We start from the raw sequence: 15,903 nt of genomic DNA, 5'->3' as shown, positions 1-15,903 counted from the left end.
CAGAAAGGTCTGGTTTGAATTTTGACTTCTCCACTCACCACGGGACCTTGGACAGTTTACTTTCTACAACTTGGTTTCCTCATCTATAAAGTGAGGAGTACCTGAGATAGTGAGTGTTAAAGACTCAGTCTTGTTAGCTGCCATAGAGTTGGCCCCCCAACTCATGGGGCCCCTATGCACAACAGGAAAATTCTTCCTAGTCCTGCACCATCCTCATGATTGGTTGTACATCAGACCTTTGTGATCCACAGGGTTTTCATTGGCTGATTTTCAGAAGTAAATAGTCAGGCCTTTCTTCCTAGTCTGTCTGGAAGCTGGCTGAAATCTGTTTAGCATCGTAATGACATGCAAGCCTCCACTGATAGACAGTTGGTGGCTGTGCATAAGGTGCATTGGCCAGGAATCAAACCTGGGTCTCCCACATGGAAGGTGAGAATTCTACCACTGAACCACCAGTGCCCTCAAGTACTCAGTCTAGACCATAGTAAATGCCTGCTGCCTAGTACTGCTAGCTAATAGTTGCTAATTTTGGCTAATGTGATCTTAACCATTGCAGGTAAAGGATGGTTTGGGACCTTACCTCAACTGCATGCTGGCCTATCCTTAGCTGCGCTGTCTGAAAAAGCAATGAGCAACATTCCTTATTGTAAATATAGGTGATGCAGTGATATCCAGTCATATCCATCCATCAGGACACCGTGTTGGAAAGTTCTAAATTTAAGTATTAGGAAAATCTAGAAAATAATAAAATGACTACTCGTGGATGCCCCACAGAGCTTTAATCTTAATATTTTGCCATGTTTGTTCAGATCATTCTTTAAGGGTATAAAACATTAGAGATTTTGTTGAGCTACTCTTTACCCCCCTACATCCAGTTCCTGTTTCTGCCTTTCCCTCTCTGCTCCAAGATAACCACTGATCCTGAATTTGAGCTTTATCATTCCCAAGCATGCTTTTAAATCCACATATAGATATAACTATAGTTATATGTATCTATAAACAATCTTTGGTTTTGTTTTATACATTTCATTTTTTTATTTAAATGGTATTATATTGAACACATACCACTGGCTTTTTTCATTCAATATCATGTTTTTTATATTTATTCATGTTGATACGTTTTATAAATCAGAAATGGATTCACTTCTACTGCAGTAGAGGGTTCCATGGCATGAACTCATTTTTACATGCTCTTGTTGGTAGACATTTAGGCTGTTTTCAGTTTTCCCTACTCGAACAATGCTGCAATAAGCATGCATCTGTAGGCATTCTTGTGTGTATATGTGAGTGGTTGGTTGTCTACAGTATATTCCCAGGAGTGGAATTGGTAGGTCCTGAGGAATGTACCCACTGCCCGTCTGTCAGTTTGTCGAACTGTGGTGGCTTGCACTATGCTGTGATACTGAAAGCTGCACCATTGATATTTCAAACACCAGCAGAGTCATCTATGGTGGACAGGTTTTAGTGGAGGTTCCAGATTAAGACAGGCTAGGAAGAAAAGCCTGGAGATCTACTTCTAAAAATTAGCCAGTGGAAACCCTACAGGTCACAACAGACCATTATCTGACAAAGTGCTGGAAGGTGAGCCCCCTCAGTTGGAAGTCACTCAAAATACACAGTGACCGTAACAATGGACTCAGTCATGCCAACTATTGTGAGGGTGGCACAGGACCAGTTTACTAGTCCAACTTTCCTTAAATTTCCAGGAGCTAATTTAGGAGGCAATGCTGCTGCTTTCTTATCAGCAGCTATGAAGTGCAGGTTTTTTTTTTTTTTCTCCCAGTGTTAATTAACCTCTCTGTACTTGTGGTCCTGGTGTAGCCCTTTGTTGACAATAGAATGTGCCTGGAGAAAACCAGACACCAAACTTGGGTCAAAAGGTTAGGAAACAAATAGTCCCCTGTAGTCTTTAAATAGCCTTCTTCCTGAAGAGCCCCACTAAAACTGAAGTTCCTAAAAAGAAAACATCCAAACTGAAAATGGTTGATAAAAGAATCTCAGGTCTCCAAATTGACCTCCTTTTATAACAGGGCACGTTAGCAGAGGGAATGGGCAGAGAGGGGTTGGTGGGCAACACAGCATCCTGGACTCTATTCCTCAGCCACAATCACTTGGAGCGTATTATTGTGCTGGAGAGGATACATTTAACATTTTTCAGAGACCTGATGGGTTTAGTTAGAATGTAAAAGGTGCTTGAAAACCTTTAAATAAAATATCAGCGCCATAAATGATAATTACCCTAGTAAGGAAGCAAATATTTTCTTTAGTCCTGTGAAAGTTAATCACAAGAAAAAAAAAAAAAGTAGATATGGACCCATTGATTGTCCCTAATTTTTTGGAAGGTGGCAAGTCCCTGCGTAGAGGATAAAATGGTAAATATACATGCACATGCTACGTGCATGCAATTCCAAAGCCAAATGAAATTGTTCTTGGAGTAACTGTTATTTTAAATCATCAGTGCCATTACTTCCTGTCATTATTGTGCCTGATTGTAAGTGGACTGTACTAGGAAATGAACTATAGTTAATTTAACAGTCAGCTAGTGACCAAGCTGAAGCTGTAAAGGGCAGATTGTTGGCATTAATTAGAGACTTCTTTCAGGCTTTTAGATTCTTATCTATTTGACCTTGTGCTTCTTCTATAATCTGGCTTGGAGGTTTTCTGGGTCAAATGAGGGCTTCTGAGTCACTGTACTTAGTGCTCAGCAATAGGCTAGCTTCAGTGCATAAATGAACTAGCCTCAGGGTGACAATGCAGGGCTCCCTGCTTCGCCCTCAGGTTTTCTCAGACAAGCCCTGGATGGAAGAAAGCTGCTTGTTTCTTTCTCTTTCTGTTACAAAACATCTCTCAGGTTAAGCAAGCTCTTAGGAAACAGAGCTAGAATTTGAATGCACATTCTGGGTCCAGAGCTTCCATGTTTAACCACTACACTATCCTATACTTCCATGTTTAACCGCTACACTAATGCTTATTAAAGCTGCCTATGCGTTGGACACTAAATGAAGGAAAACCAGATGAGTTGTGCGATGACATCAAGGACATCATACAGAAAGAAAGCAGAAAGTCATTAAAAAGACAGGAAAGGGAAAAAAGACCAAAATGAATGTCAGAAGAGACACTGAAACTTGATCCTGAACACAGAGTAGCTAAAGCGAATGCAAGAAATGATGAATTAAAATAGTTGAACAGAAGATTTCGAAGGGCAGCTCAAGAAGACAAAGAATTTTAATGAAATGTGCAAAGACCTGGAGTCGGAAAACTGAAAGGGAAGAACACGCTCGACATTTCTCAAGCTGAAAGAACTGAAGAAAAACTTCAAGCCTCAAGTTGCAGTACTGAAGGATTCTATGGGCAAAATACTGAACAACACGGGAAGCATCAGTAGAACATGGAAGGAATACACGGAGTCACTGTATCAAAAAGAATTGATCAATGTTTAACCATTTCAGGAGGTAGCATACGATCAAGAACCAATGGTACTGATGGAAGAAGTCCAAGCTGCACTGAAGGCGTTGGTGAAAAACAAAGCTCCAGGAACTGATGGAATTACCAATTGAGATGTTTCAGCAAACAAATACAACCCTGGGAGTGCTCACTTGTCTATGCCAAACAATTTGGAAGACAGGTGCCTGGGCTACCGACTGGAAGAGATCTATACTTGTGCCCATTCCAGAGAAAAGTGATCCAACGGAACGCGGAAATTATCGAACAATATTATTAATATCACACACAAGTTAAATTTTGCTGAAGATCATTCAAAAATGGTTGCAGCAGTATATTGACGGAGAACTGCCAGAAATTCAAGCTGGATTCAGAAGCGGACACAGAACGAGGGATACCATTGCTGATGTCAAATGAATCTTGGCTGAAAGAGGAGAACACCGGAAAGATGTTTACCCGTGTTTTATTGACTACTCAAAGGCATTCGACTGTGTGGATCATAACAAATTATGGATAACATTGTGAAGAATGGGAATTCCAGAACACTTAATTGTGCTCATGAGGAACCTGTACATAAATTAATAGGCAGTCATTTTAACAGAACAAGGGAATACTGCATGGTTTAAAATCAGGAAAGGTATCCTTTCACCATAGTTATTCAATCTGTATGCTCAGCAAATAATCGAAGAAGCTGGAGTATAAGGAGAACATGGCATCAGGATTGGTGGAAGAGTCATTAAATACCTGTGATATGCAGATGACACAACCTTGCTTGCTGAAATTCGAAGAGGACTTGAAGCACTCACTGATAAAGATCAAAGTCTACAGCCTTCAGTATGGATTATGCCTCAACATAAAGAAAACAAAAGTTTTCAGAACTGGACCAATAAGCAACATTGTGATAAAGGGAGAAAAGATTGAAGTTGTCAAGGATTTCACTTTACCTGGATCCACAATCAATGCTCATGGAAGCAGGAGTCAAGAAATCAAATGATGTATAAAAAAAAAAAAATATAGCATTGGGCAAATCTGCTGCAAAAGACCTGTTTAAAGTGTTAAAAAGCAAAAATGTCACTTTGAGTACTAAGGTGTGTCTGACCTAAGCCCTGGTTTTTTCGATCACCTCATATGCATGCGAAAGCTGGTCAATTAATAAGGAAGATGAAAGAATTGATGTATTGAATTATGGTGTTGGCGATGAATATTGAATATACCATGGACTGCCAGAAGAATCAACAAATCCGTCTTGGAAGAAGTACAGCCAGAATGCTCTTTAGAAGCGAGGATGGTGATACTTTGTTTCACTTACTTTGGACATGTTATCAGGAGGGACCAATCCCTGGTTCTCCATCATGCATGGTAAAGTAGAGGGTCAGGAAAAAAAGAGGAAGACCCTCAACGAGGTCGATTGACACAGTGGCTGCAACAATGGGCTGAAACATAGCAATGATTGTGAGGATGGCACAGGACTGAGAAACATTTTGTTCTGTTATGCATAGGGTCACTATGAGTCAGAATCGACTTAATGGCATCTCCCGACATGTGTTTAGGTGAGGCATTGGTTATTCAGTGTAGAATTCTTACTTTCCATGTGGGAGACCCAGGTTTGATTCCCAACCAATGCACCTCATGTGCAGCTACCACCTGTCTGTAAGTGGAAGCTTGCGTGTTGCTATGATGCTGAAGAGTTTTCAGCAAAGCTTCCACACTAAGACAGACTAGGAAGAAAGGTCTGATGATCCACTGCCTGAAACTAGCCAATGAGAATCCTGTGGATCACAATGGAGATAGTGCAGGACCAGGAAGCATTTTTTTCCATTGGACATGAGGTTGCTGTGTGTCAGGGGCTGACTCTATGGCAGCTGGCAACAACGACATGTGTCAGGCATTGTTCTCGGACCACATGCGCATGCATTATCTTATTTAATCCTTGTAACTCGTTTATAATTTAGATACTATTACAGTATGGATGTAGTCCCTGGGTAGCACAAATGGTTAATGCTAACTGAAAGATTAGCAGTTCGAGTCCACCCAGAGGCACCTTGGAAGAAAGGCCTGGCAACCTACTTTCAAAAATAAGCCACTGAAAACCCTATGGAATACAGTTCTACTCTGATTCACATGAGGATGCCACGAGTCAGAACTGACTCAATGGCAATTAGTTTGGTTTGGTTTTATTGTACAGATACCCAAAAATGTAAGGACTCAAACAGGTTAAAAGTTTATTTTTCTCATGCATATACCTCTGCTTCATGTAGTCCATCAGGGACCCAAAGGAGCAGGGTGGTCTCTCAACATGTGGCTTCCATGATTGCTGCAGTTACCATTTCCAGCCAGGAGAAAGAGGAAGGAGAGCATGGAGGAGTGTACCTCCAATATGCCTATATCCTGACCAAGAAATGACACACCTAATTTCTTCATATTCCATTAGAGATAACTTAGTCATGGTTACACCTGGCTACAAGGGAGGCAAGGAGATACAGTCCAACTGAGCAGCCATATAAAAACCAGCTGCCGTCAAGCCTACTCCAACGCGTAGCAACCCCATGTGTGTCAGAGTAGAACTGTGCTCCACAGGGTTTTCAATGTTTGGTTTTTCTTAAGGAGATCACGAGGGCTTTCTTCTGAGGTGCCTCTGTGTGGATTCAAACCTCCAACCTTTCAGTTAGCAGCTCTGTGCATTAACTATTTGCAACACCCAGGGACTCTAAACAGCCGTGTAAAAAACAAAAAACCTCTTACTGTTGAGTTGATTCCGACTCACAGCAACCCTACAGAACGGAGTAGAACTGCCCCATAGGGTTTCCAAGGAGCAGCTGGTAGATTTGAACTGCCGACCTTTTGGTTAGCAGCCAAGCTCTTAACCACTATGCCACCAGGCTCCGAACAGCCATATACTCAGCTATTATTCTATTGTGGAAAAAGGGGAGAACTAATTCCGGCCTTGACACTGATATTTTATTTATAGATATTCAGGTTTCTTTTAAAATTTTAACTAAACCAATCAGGCCTCTGAGCAATTTGCAGTGTCTACTTTTTCACTACCATTTCACTAATGAGGAAAGTTAGGTTTAGCTAGTTTAAATAACTAGCCCAAGCTCACATACTTAGTAAGGAGAAGCAATGGGATTCAAACCTAGGCAATTTGAGGCTAAAAGCAGAGCATTTAAAGGCCATCTATGCTGCCTCTCTGATAAGTAATTCATTGACAAGTCACTTTTCTCCAAATGGATACCTGTTGTGGGGACTCAACTCTGCTGGAACAGAGCGGTAAATCAAGAATTTTCCATTACAGAAGCAGTGGAGATGAGTCCTGGAGTTCCCATTGTCTGAGTTCAGGAGGCTAAAAGCCTACAGTGTTATTATCATGCCCTTGGAAGTGGGGCTTCTGCGGTACAGGTAAACACCTTCGGATTTTCGTGGTTAGAGGATATTAAGTGAGAAAGAAAGGTATTACTCTAAGTCATCCCTAATTAGGTACTTCAGTTTAATGTACCCAGTCAGGGATATTTTGAGCTGAAGCTTAAAAAAAAAAAGAAAAAAGCTGTCTCTTTAAGTATAATTCACCATTAAGGCTTAGATGAAAGATGTTCTGAACTTCTGGGATCATTGTCCCTTGGCTCAACTATGTAGCTCCTAATATGACACACAAAAATCTGACTTACATTTCTAATCAGAGAGATTTTTCGGGGGAGGAACAGTTCGGATGTTGCAAGAAAAGAAGCAGGGGTAGATTTACACAGACAGTCAATGTTAATTTTATTTAATTAAAAGAATGCTGTTAATTAATTTTTGAGACTCAAAAATTAATACTAATTTGTGTAACCCAATATACATGTGACCAAAACAACAAATCACCCTCATTAATTACAGCAGGGCCTGCCTTTCTCAAAATAACACAGTGGTCTGGAATCTGATGTTCTCAGTGTGAATCCTTGGGCAATTTACTTAATCCTTCTAGGTTCACTTGGTCATCTGTAAAATGGGGATACAGATATTTCTTAGGGATAGATTTTGCTGTGAGAATTAAATGAGATAGTTCACGTAACAGCATTAGCACAGCACACGACACGTGATAGGCACTTAATAAATATTAGGGGTTATGAGGACTCTCTACATAAACCCAAAACCTGTTGCTGTCAAGTCGATTCTGACTCATCGTGACCCTATAGGAGAGAGTAAAACTGCCCCGTAGAGTTTCCAAGGAGCGCCTGGTGGATATGAACTGCTGACCTCTTGGTTAGCAGCTGTAGCACTTAACCACTACGTCACCAGGGTTTCCATTCTCTACATAGTTCATTTCCATTGCTGGTGGGGATGGAATGTGGATAGCTAATTCTGTAAGATTGTGAATACATGGTTCTGTGCACCGAGGGCTTGTCTTCTCTTTACAGCTTCATTCAAACTGGTAATCCAGAATTTTGCTAATGCTGGCTCTCAAAATCTTGTGATGAACTAAAGATTTCATTTAAAGTCTTTTTTAATCTTCCCAGGCAAAAATAATCACTCTCCCCTCTGTAATCCCTTTGCTCTTTGTTCATACATCTATCCTAGTACTTAGCATACATTTGTTTGCCTGTTTAGTCTGTTTGCAAACTTCACTAGTGACCAGGTTATGTGTGGAATCTTTTAGGGTGGGGAATGTATTTCCTGTCTCCTGGCCTGGTGCCCGGCATAAAGCAGGGTCTCCATAAATGTCCCTCTAATGACTGGCCGAATGGCCTGGTGGAGGTTGCTGGCACATTAGAAGAGGATCTGGAAATACACTGGGTTATATTTTTCTGGTTTGCTAGTAATCAAGCCATTTCACACTCAGTTTCCTCATCTGAGAAATAGCCCTCTCAGTGTACTTCCCTAGCAGAGATGCTGTGATAATTAATGAGACTCCTTGGAAAGGAGCGATATTCTCTATCCCTTTGAAGTGTGGTTTTACAAGAAAATCTTTATATACAAGGCTGTAAAAATTCTGTTCTCCTTCCTGCCCTTTTTTTCCTCAAGCCCAAAGGTCCAGGAGAGATTATCTGTCTATGAAACTTCCATTTCCTAAATGCCAGTCTCCCCCGTAGTATAGACGGCAGTATGCTTGGGCTGGCCAATCTAAGCCCTCAGGCCTTCTCTTTTCACCAATCAATTTGTGAGCATGCAGCCTGGAAAATTCTGAGAGCTTGGGGCTTGTCAGCAAATGGAACTGGGAAAACAGTGGTTATTCACACATGCTCTTTTGCTTCTGCAGTCTTTCCAAGGCTGTACACTTCTTCACTGAAGAGTCACTTGTGAGAGCTTGTCAGGGGCCGTGCTTTGGTTACTAGGTGGTGAGCCTACCGTGATGACCTAGTGTAGTGTATAGACAGGTGAGTTATTACATCCAATAAAGTGCCATGCATAAAAAAGAAAGAGGTATGTACAGAGCATGTACAGGTCAAGAGGTAACTCAGGGGCAAGATGAACTATGGGATGGGGTTCAGAGGATGGGGAGTAAGGTACCAGAAAGAGGGTGGTACCTGGGCCAGGTCTGAGGGATGAAGATAGATTAGCTCTGTGAATGCAGACTTAACCTCTCTGAATCCTCCATTTCCTCATCTGTAAAATAGGTATAATAATGACATGGAGGTTAATAAGATAGAGATAAGTAACTATTTTGTAAATTATAAAATATTTTATTAATTTTATTATTTGTACGTTCAAATTGTTTTCCATAAGCTACGCAGTAAAGACCCACCTGATATTTAAGACCAGCGAAGGCTGGTATCAGTGTTACAAAAAAGATATGATGAAGTCCTGACCCTTGGTACCTGTGAATGTGACCTTGTTTGGAAATAGAGTCTTTGAAGATGTTATCAGTTAACATGAGGTTATAGTAAAGTAGGGCGGGTCCTAATCCAAATATTAATGGTATCCTTATAGAAAAGGAGAAGAGACAGAAACACAGAGGGAAGACAGCCATGTGAAGATGGAGGCAGACTGAAGCGATGCTTCACAAGCCAAGAAATGCCAAGGACTGCTGGCCATCACCAGAAACTAAAAGAAAGGCATGGAACAGGTTCTCCCTTAGAACCCGAAGGTATCAACGTGGACAACATCCCGACTTTGGATTCTTAGCCTCCGGAACTGTGAGACATGACATTTTTGTTCTTATAAGCCACCTAGTTTGTGGTACTTTGTTAGGGCAGCCCTAGGAAATGAATACACCAGTGTTTTCATCTTACCTTGGTTCTGCTTTAAAGAGCCCTGCACAAGGTGAGGAGAAGGTGGGCAGTGATGAGAACACTGGGACTGGAAAACCTTTGGTATACCCCCTTCATGGTGGCAACAACCATCCAAGGTAGCTTACAGCAGAATTCTAATGGGAATTCAAAAGGAATAAATGTGTTAGGCTTTAGGTATGCCACCCATTCTCTTACACAGTGACTTCCCAACCAACACGTTTTTAAATTCACTAAAGCTTCTAGCCTCTTGACCATTATATTTTCTCCAACCCCTTTCTGACTTACTTTCTTCATTATCTAGTAATCGCTTTCTTGCCAGTCCTTCGCCACTTGTCTTCCCAAACAACTTGTCTTTCAACTGTCTGCTTAAACTCAGTGTTCTGAGCGTTGCTAGAGAAAAATCATGCAACTATGAGATTAGCGCGGCTTCAGAATCAAAAGAAAAAAATATATTTTTTTCAGAATCAAAGTTTCCGACCTCAACTGCTGCCTGATGTTTTTCAATAATGGGATAATGTTTTCAAATATTATTAGATGTATTTTTCTTTCCCAGTAATTCCCCCTGCCACCTATAAAAGCGTAGCGTCTCCCTTGCTTCAGAGAGATGGCAGTACTAGCCAGTCAAGAACAAAGGAGTCACTGTTGAGCTTCTCACTTCCAAAATACGCTCTTGAAGCTCATTTTAGGGAAAATAAACGTGAAAGCCAAGATTTTCATTTGCAAGAGCCAGGCTTTGTTGTGAGAAAAGAGGATTTGTGGGTTCCAAGGAAACAAATTAGAGAACTAGAGCATACTTCATAGAGATAACTGTAGAGTGAGGAGGATGAATGATGTAATATGATGCATGGTGGTTTCCTGTCATACCAGAGGGCAACAAAGCCAAGCTGAAGAAAAAAACAAAACAGAAAGCCTTCCTGGGCTGGTGGGAGTGTCCTGATGAGAGAGGCAGAGGAACGCTAGAGAGTTGAGACATGAGTATGTGTTGAAAGCTTGAGTGGGATAAGGAAAGAGGGTATGGGAGGGGCACAGATATCTCCTGAGGAGGTTTGGGAATCCTGGAACTGAAATAATTTGTGTACTCCTTCTCAACTTGTGGAGTCCCTGAGTGGTGCAAACGGTTAACAGACTTGGTTGCTAGCCAAACCATTGGAGACTTGAGCCCACCCAAAGGCCCCTCCGAAGAAAAGCCTGGAGATCTACTTCTGAAAGATTGGCCATTGAAAACCCTCTGGAGAACAGTTCTCCTCTGACACACATGGGGTCACCATGAGTCAGAGTCAACTCAACAGCAACTGGTTTCTCAACTTGCACTCTGGAAGAAGACCGTTCCTCACAGTGGCATGGAGTCGAGAAAAAATGTCGTATTTAGGTAGAGGATACCTAAGTCCTCCCCAGTATCCCTTCACGTGGCATGGAAGATATCAAGATCTCCCATGGGCCCTTGCTGGGAAGATGAAGATCTGAGGGAAACTGGAGCTGGGATGTCAAAGACATTCTCCAACAGCTCGTCTGTCTCCTGTGTGGACTCCTCTTCTGCCTATTCCTGGAATGAAAATTGGTGTTCTCCAGCCTCCTCTCACCTTACGCTCAGGCCATGTCTTAAAGAAATCGTTCTCAAAATTTATATCTCTGAGTCTAAAGAAGAGATCCTGCTTATAGCCCTATCCCAGGAACCTGGCTCATAATCAACTCTCAGAGTATATTTTTGTCTGTTGAATGAATTAACTTTTTTGGGCCCTGCACTGAATTGAAAGTTTGTAGCATCTTTACCTCTTTAAAAAACTTGGTGTTTTATATTGTTGGCCTGCAGATGTTTACAAGATACTTCAAACTATCATCTCAGTGCCTTTGTTGAGATATTATTGCCACATATTGCGTCACAGTGTTAGATGATAACCAGCGTATTTGTTATTTGGCAGAGGAAACTTAGGAACACTGGAAATTATATATTTTTTTGGTGTAATATAATGTAACCCAGTGGTCAGTGGGAAACCCTGGTAGTGTAGTGGTTAACTGCTACGGCTGCTAACCAAAGAGTCGGCAGTTCAAATGCACCAGGCGCTCCTTGCAAACTCTATGGGGGCAGTTATACTCTGTCCTATAGGGTCGCTATGAGTTGGAATTGACTCGACGGCACTGGGTTTGGTTTTTGGTTTTTAATGGTCAGTGAGCTCAGAGCCCTACCCTTGTGATGGTAAGATTCCACTCCCTCCTCAAAGTGTCTACAGGTTACTTATAGAAATCCCCAAAGAGATTCTTCATTTGTGCCCACAAATTGGGCCATCAGATGTAGTCAACACATGGTACCCACTCCATGCTTCTCTGGTTTTGGCTCCAACCTGTCCACGTCTGCTGGCCATGAAACCACTTTGGGGAGTGTTGCTTCTGCCTCTGCCCATGATGGATGCAGCAATGACCATGACAAAATGTGTGGAACTTTGCATCTTTGGGATATCAAAGTAATGATGGCTTCTATGCAAAGGCGGAGAGGATGGCTTTCTCCATTATTCTTAGCCACATTTTATCACTGAGGTCCTAGCCCATGGTCTCACAGTTTTGTAAGTTTCTGGCATACTCTTTCATGAAAAAGACAATGAATGTAGTATTTGGAAAATAAATACTACTCCATGTCCTTCAGTCTCCTTCTGCCCCAGCCCTCACAAAACTCCTCTCTCCTCTTCCAGTTACCAAACAGCAACCACAACACTTCAGTGCATATTAACAGCAAGCCAAAAGGTAAATGTAATGGGGTAGAGGAAGAAGGATATTGCCTTCACTAGCAGAATGTAAGTATTAGTTCACCCAACCCAAAATGCTCTGTTTGAAAATACTTTGTATAAGATGAAATAAAGAATCATGACTGTGGCGGAAAAGGAGTTGATAATCCTTCCCCAGTAGTAAACACAGGGAGAAATGGGAGCCAAAGAGTAAAGAAGATAATTGGTCCAGGAAACTTCATATTAAAAGATACTCTTGTCCTGTAGCTATAAACAAAGAATGCACATCAAAAGAACTCCTGGATAATTTCTCATTGCAGATCCACTTCAGAACTTCCTAATCCTTTTACCTTGTTCTTTCTCTGTCTCCCAAGAGATTTTTGCCACTAACTTCACAGCTTCTTGTTGTTGGGTGCCATCGAGTGGATTCTGACTCATAGCGACGCCACGTGACAGAGTATAACCGTCCCATAGGTTTTTCCTAGGCTATAATCTACGGAAGCAGATTGCCAGGTCTTTCTCCTGCAGAGCTGCTGGGTGGATTTGAATCACCAACTTTTCTGTTAGCATCTGAGCACTTAACTGTTACACTACCAGGCCTCGTTTGACCTTGCGGCTTATTCTCCAATGATAGCTCTGCCTTGTCCCTCAGACTTAACACATGTTATTCATTTTCTAGGTACAGACCTTGGCTGTGGTTGCTCACACGTCTGCCTCTTTTTTTATGCTCAAGACAGGTCTCTGCCAGTTGGACCCAAACTCCTAATCATGCCAGCCAGACTTGGCCCACACCAGGCCTCCGACCCCACAATTCCCAATCTTGTACTGGGAGTCAGGACAATTCTTTTGGATTATAGATTTAAAATTTGATATTTAAAAGAAAATGGCAAGTGATTAAAATGGAAGAGAGTTAATTCTTTCCATTCAGAAAGTTTAAATTGAAAACTGAGAACACTGACATAATTTTAAAGAATGTTTTTGTAACTGCATAATGAATGAGGGGAGAGGTATTATGGAGAAGTAGAAATGTATTTGTAAAATTTTTCAAGATTGTTAAATGAATTGGCCCAAATGTCTGTCAGGTACTTTTGCAGTATACAGTTGGATTTGCATAGATAACTTCTAATCCTATCATGAATTTAAGTATTTCTTCCTTTGGTGGAGGCCTATTGCCTCCCAAGAGAAAGAAAAGTTGTAGAAATAAAACAAGGCTTTGTGTATCATTCACAAGAGCTGATTTGTTTTTGAAAGAATTTCAGGGAAGCTGGGAATCTTAAAACCGTGTTGTATATAGCATTTAGTTAAGCTTTCTCCTAATCACTGAGGCCCATTTTTATCAAATGTATATGTAATTCTTACTCATGTTGAAGAATGAGAAAAGATCATTTAGAAAAATCATAAGGCCCACATGATCCTCAGCTTATTCAAGGGCCTTGTTTCCAGTAGGCCAAATATAAATTTTTCATTTACCACAAACCCCAAAATGTGGGAAGAAGATAGCTGAGTCAACAGGAAATAAAGGAGACAACTCTGAAACTCTGTGTAGAGAATTAAAATGCTGCTGTTCCCACTTACAGTCGTAGCAGACAAGCCATAGCTTTCAGGGATTGGAGACTGCCTAGCTTCTGCCCAGCTAGGGTGGAGCACACCAGTACATGGGGCTCACTATGAAGGAGTTTATTTTCAGTGGACAGAGAGGGTAAAATACTGTTATAGCACACTAATGTGCACTAATTTCTTTGAATCAAAAATGACTGTTTTGGTTTTTCAGAGATATGAAATGCCAGTCAAATAAATTATAATCTTACAAAACACTAGAGATTTGTTGAGCTATTCTGTACCCCTCCTTGATCCAATTACTCTTCCTACCTTCCCATCTCTACTCCAAGATAACCACTATCCTGAATTTGAGCTTTATCATTCCCAGACGTTTTATTAAAAAAAACATGTTTACAGCTATGGTTATATATAGGTCCCTGGGTGGTACAAACAGGTTGTGTTCAATTACTAACCAAAAGGGTGGTGGTTTGAACCTACCCAGAGGTGCTGCAGAAGAAAGGCCAGGTGATCTGTTTCTGTAAAAATTATAGCCAAGAAGGTCCTATGGAGGAGTTCTACTCTATAACACATGAGGTTGCCATGAGTCAGGGGCCAACTCAACGGCAATGGGTTTGGGTTTGGTCTACCAATCAAAGAAATAATCTCCCAGACACTGGAAGCCCTTTAATAAGAGTTCACTTATCATTCCCACGTCTCTGGGAAGGCTAACAGAAATACTATTATTGTAGATTCAGTCACCAAACCACAGAGGTGAAGTGATTTACCCAAGGTCAGCAAAGTCTGTTTATCCAGGACCAAAGAAGAGTTGTTACGATCTTGCAAGAAATTCATATCAATGCCTACTTGGTTCTGGGAGATTTACGGAGAATTCAGTTCTCAGTCCTTCCTGTGGGGAATTCGGTTAAATTTCTTCACGGTCCGTCACTGTTCTGATGATACTTTTCTCTGAAACAGATTTTTTCTTTGTCGCGATCCTGCTGATTGCATTTCAAACATTTAGTTTTACAAGATGGTAAAGGCTGCCCGGAGACCCTGGTGGTACAAATAGTTAAATTCTCGGCTGGTAGCTGGAGGGTTGGAGGTTCAAGTTCACCCAGAGGCGCCTCTGAAGAAAGGCTTAGTGAACTACTTCTGAAAAATCAAGTACCGAAAACCTTCTGGAGCTCAATTCTACTCTGACACACGGGGAGTTGCCATGAGTTGAAGTTAGTGCGACAGTGGCAACTGGTAGTTGGTCAAGATTGCCCACTTCCGCACCATTCCTTGCTGGATATATCTTGTATTCATCCTTCATTTCTTTCTTTAGCTTAATTATTATTATTAATTGTTGCAGCCTTCTACTAACCTAACTGTGGTGGTGCAGTGGTTAAGAGCTCAGCTGCTAACCAAAAAGTCGCTGTTTGAATCCACCAGCCACACGTTAGAAACTCTGTAGAGTAGCTCTCCTCTCTCCTACGGAGTAGCTATCAGTTGGAATCGACTTAATGGCAAAGGGTTCTTTTTTTTTTTTTAATATAAGCTCTAATACTTCATCGGCAAAGTGTTTGACAGTGACATCACGAAGCATAGTGACTTCAGGCGAGGAAGAAATATAAAACAAGGTGAATCCTAAAGAAAAATGACACCTCTGCTATTATTATAGTCCTATTCCGCGCTGTGAGATGAGGATCCTAGCATGTATCACACAAATAAGCATTTTTTGCGGGGGAGAAACACGTTGCATTTGAGTCATCTTCCTCATGATTGCATTTAAACCAATTAATGAGGAGAATCAACTTAGAGTGACATTTTTCTTCAAACACATATATTGACTTATTTAAGGGGAAATACCCTGGAATGTTATTCAGTGATACCGTGTGATTCAGATTCTTGAAAAACATCTGTTGTTTCTGTTGTGTGCCGTCAAGTCGATTCTGACTCATAGAGACCTTATATGACAGAGTAGAACTGCCCCATAGGGTTTCCTAAGATGTACTCTA

At 41.2% G+C, this 15,903-nt stretch overlaps 1 non-coding gene across 1 annotated transcript; it reads right to left on the bottom strand.

Annotated features, from left to right (window-relative positions):
* Nucleotides 1-388: 388 nt before the first annotated feature.
* TRNAG-UCC (transfer RNA glycine (anticodon UCC)) lies at nt 389-459 on the bottom strand. Its single transcript has one exon. It is a non-coding gene; the product is annotated as a tRNA-Gly (tRNA).
* Between the last annotated feature and the right edge of the window lie 15,444 nt (nt 460-15,903).

Source organism: Loxodonta africana, chromosome 5 (genome assembly GCF_030014295.1).
Source record: "Loxodonta africana isolate mLoxAfr1 chromosome 5, mLoxAfr1.hap2, whole genome shotgun sequence".
Lineage (NCBI taxonomy): Eukaryota > Metazoa > Chordata > Mammalia > Proboscidea > Elephantidae > Loxodonta > Loxodonta africana.
This window is presented reverse-complemented; position numbering and strand designations above follow the sequence as displayed.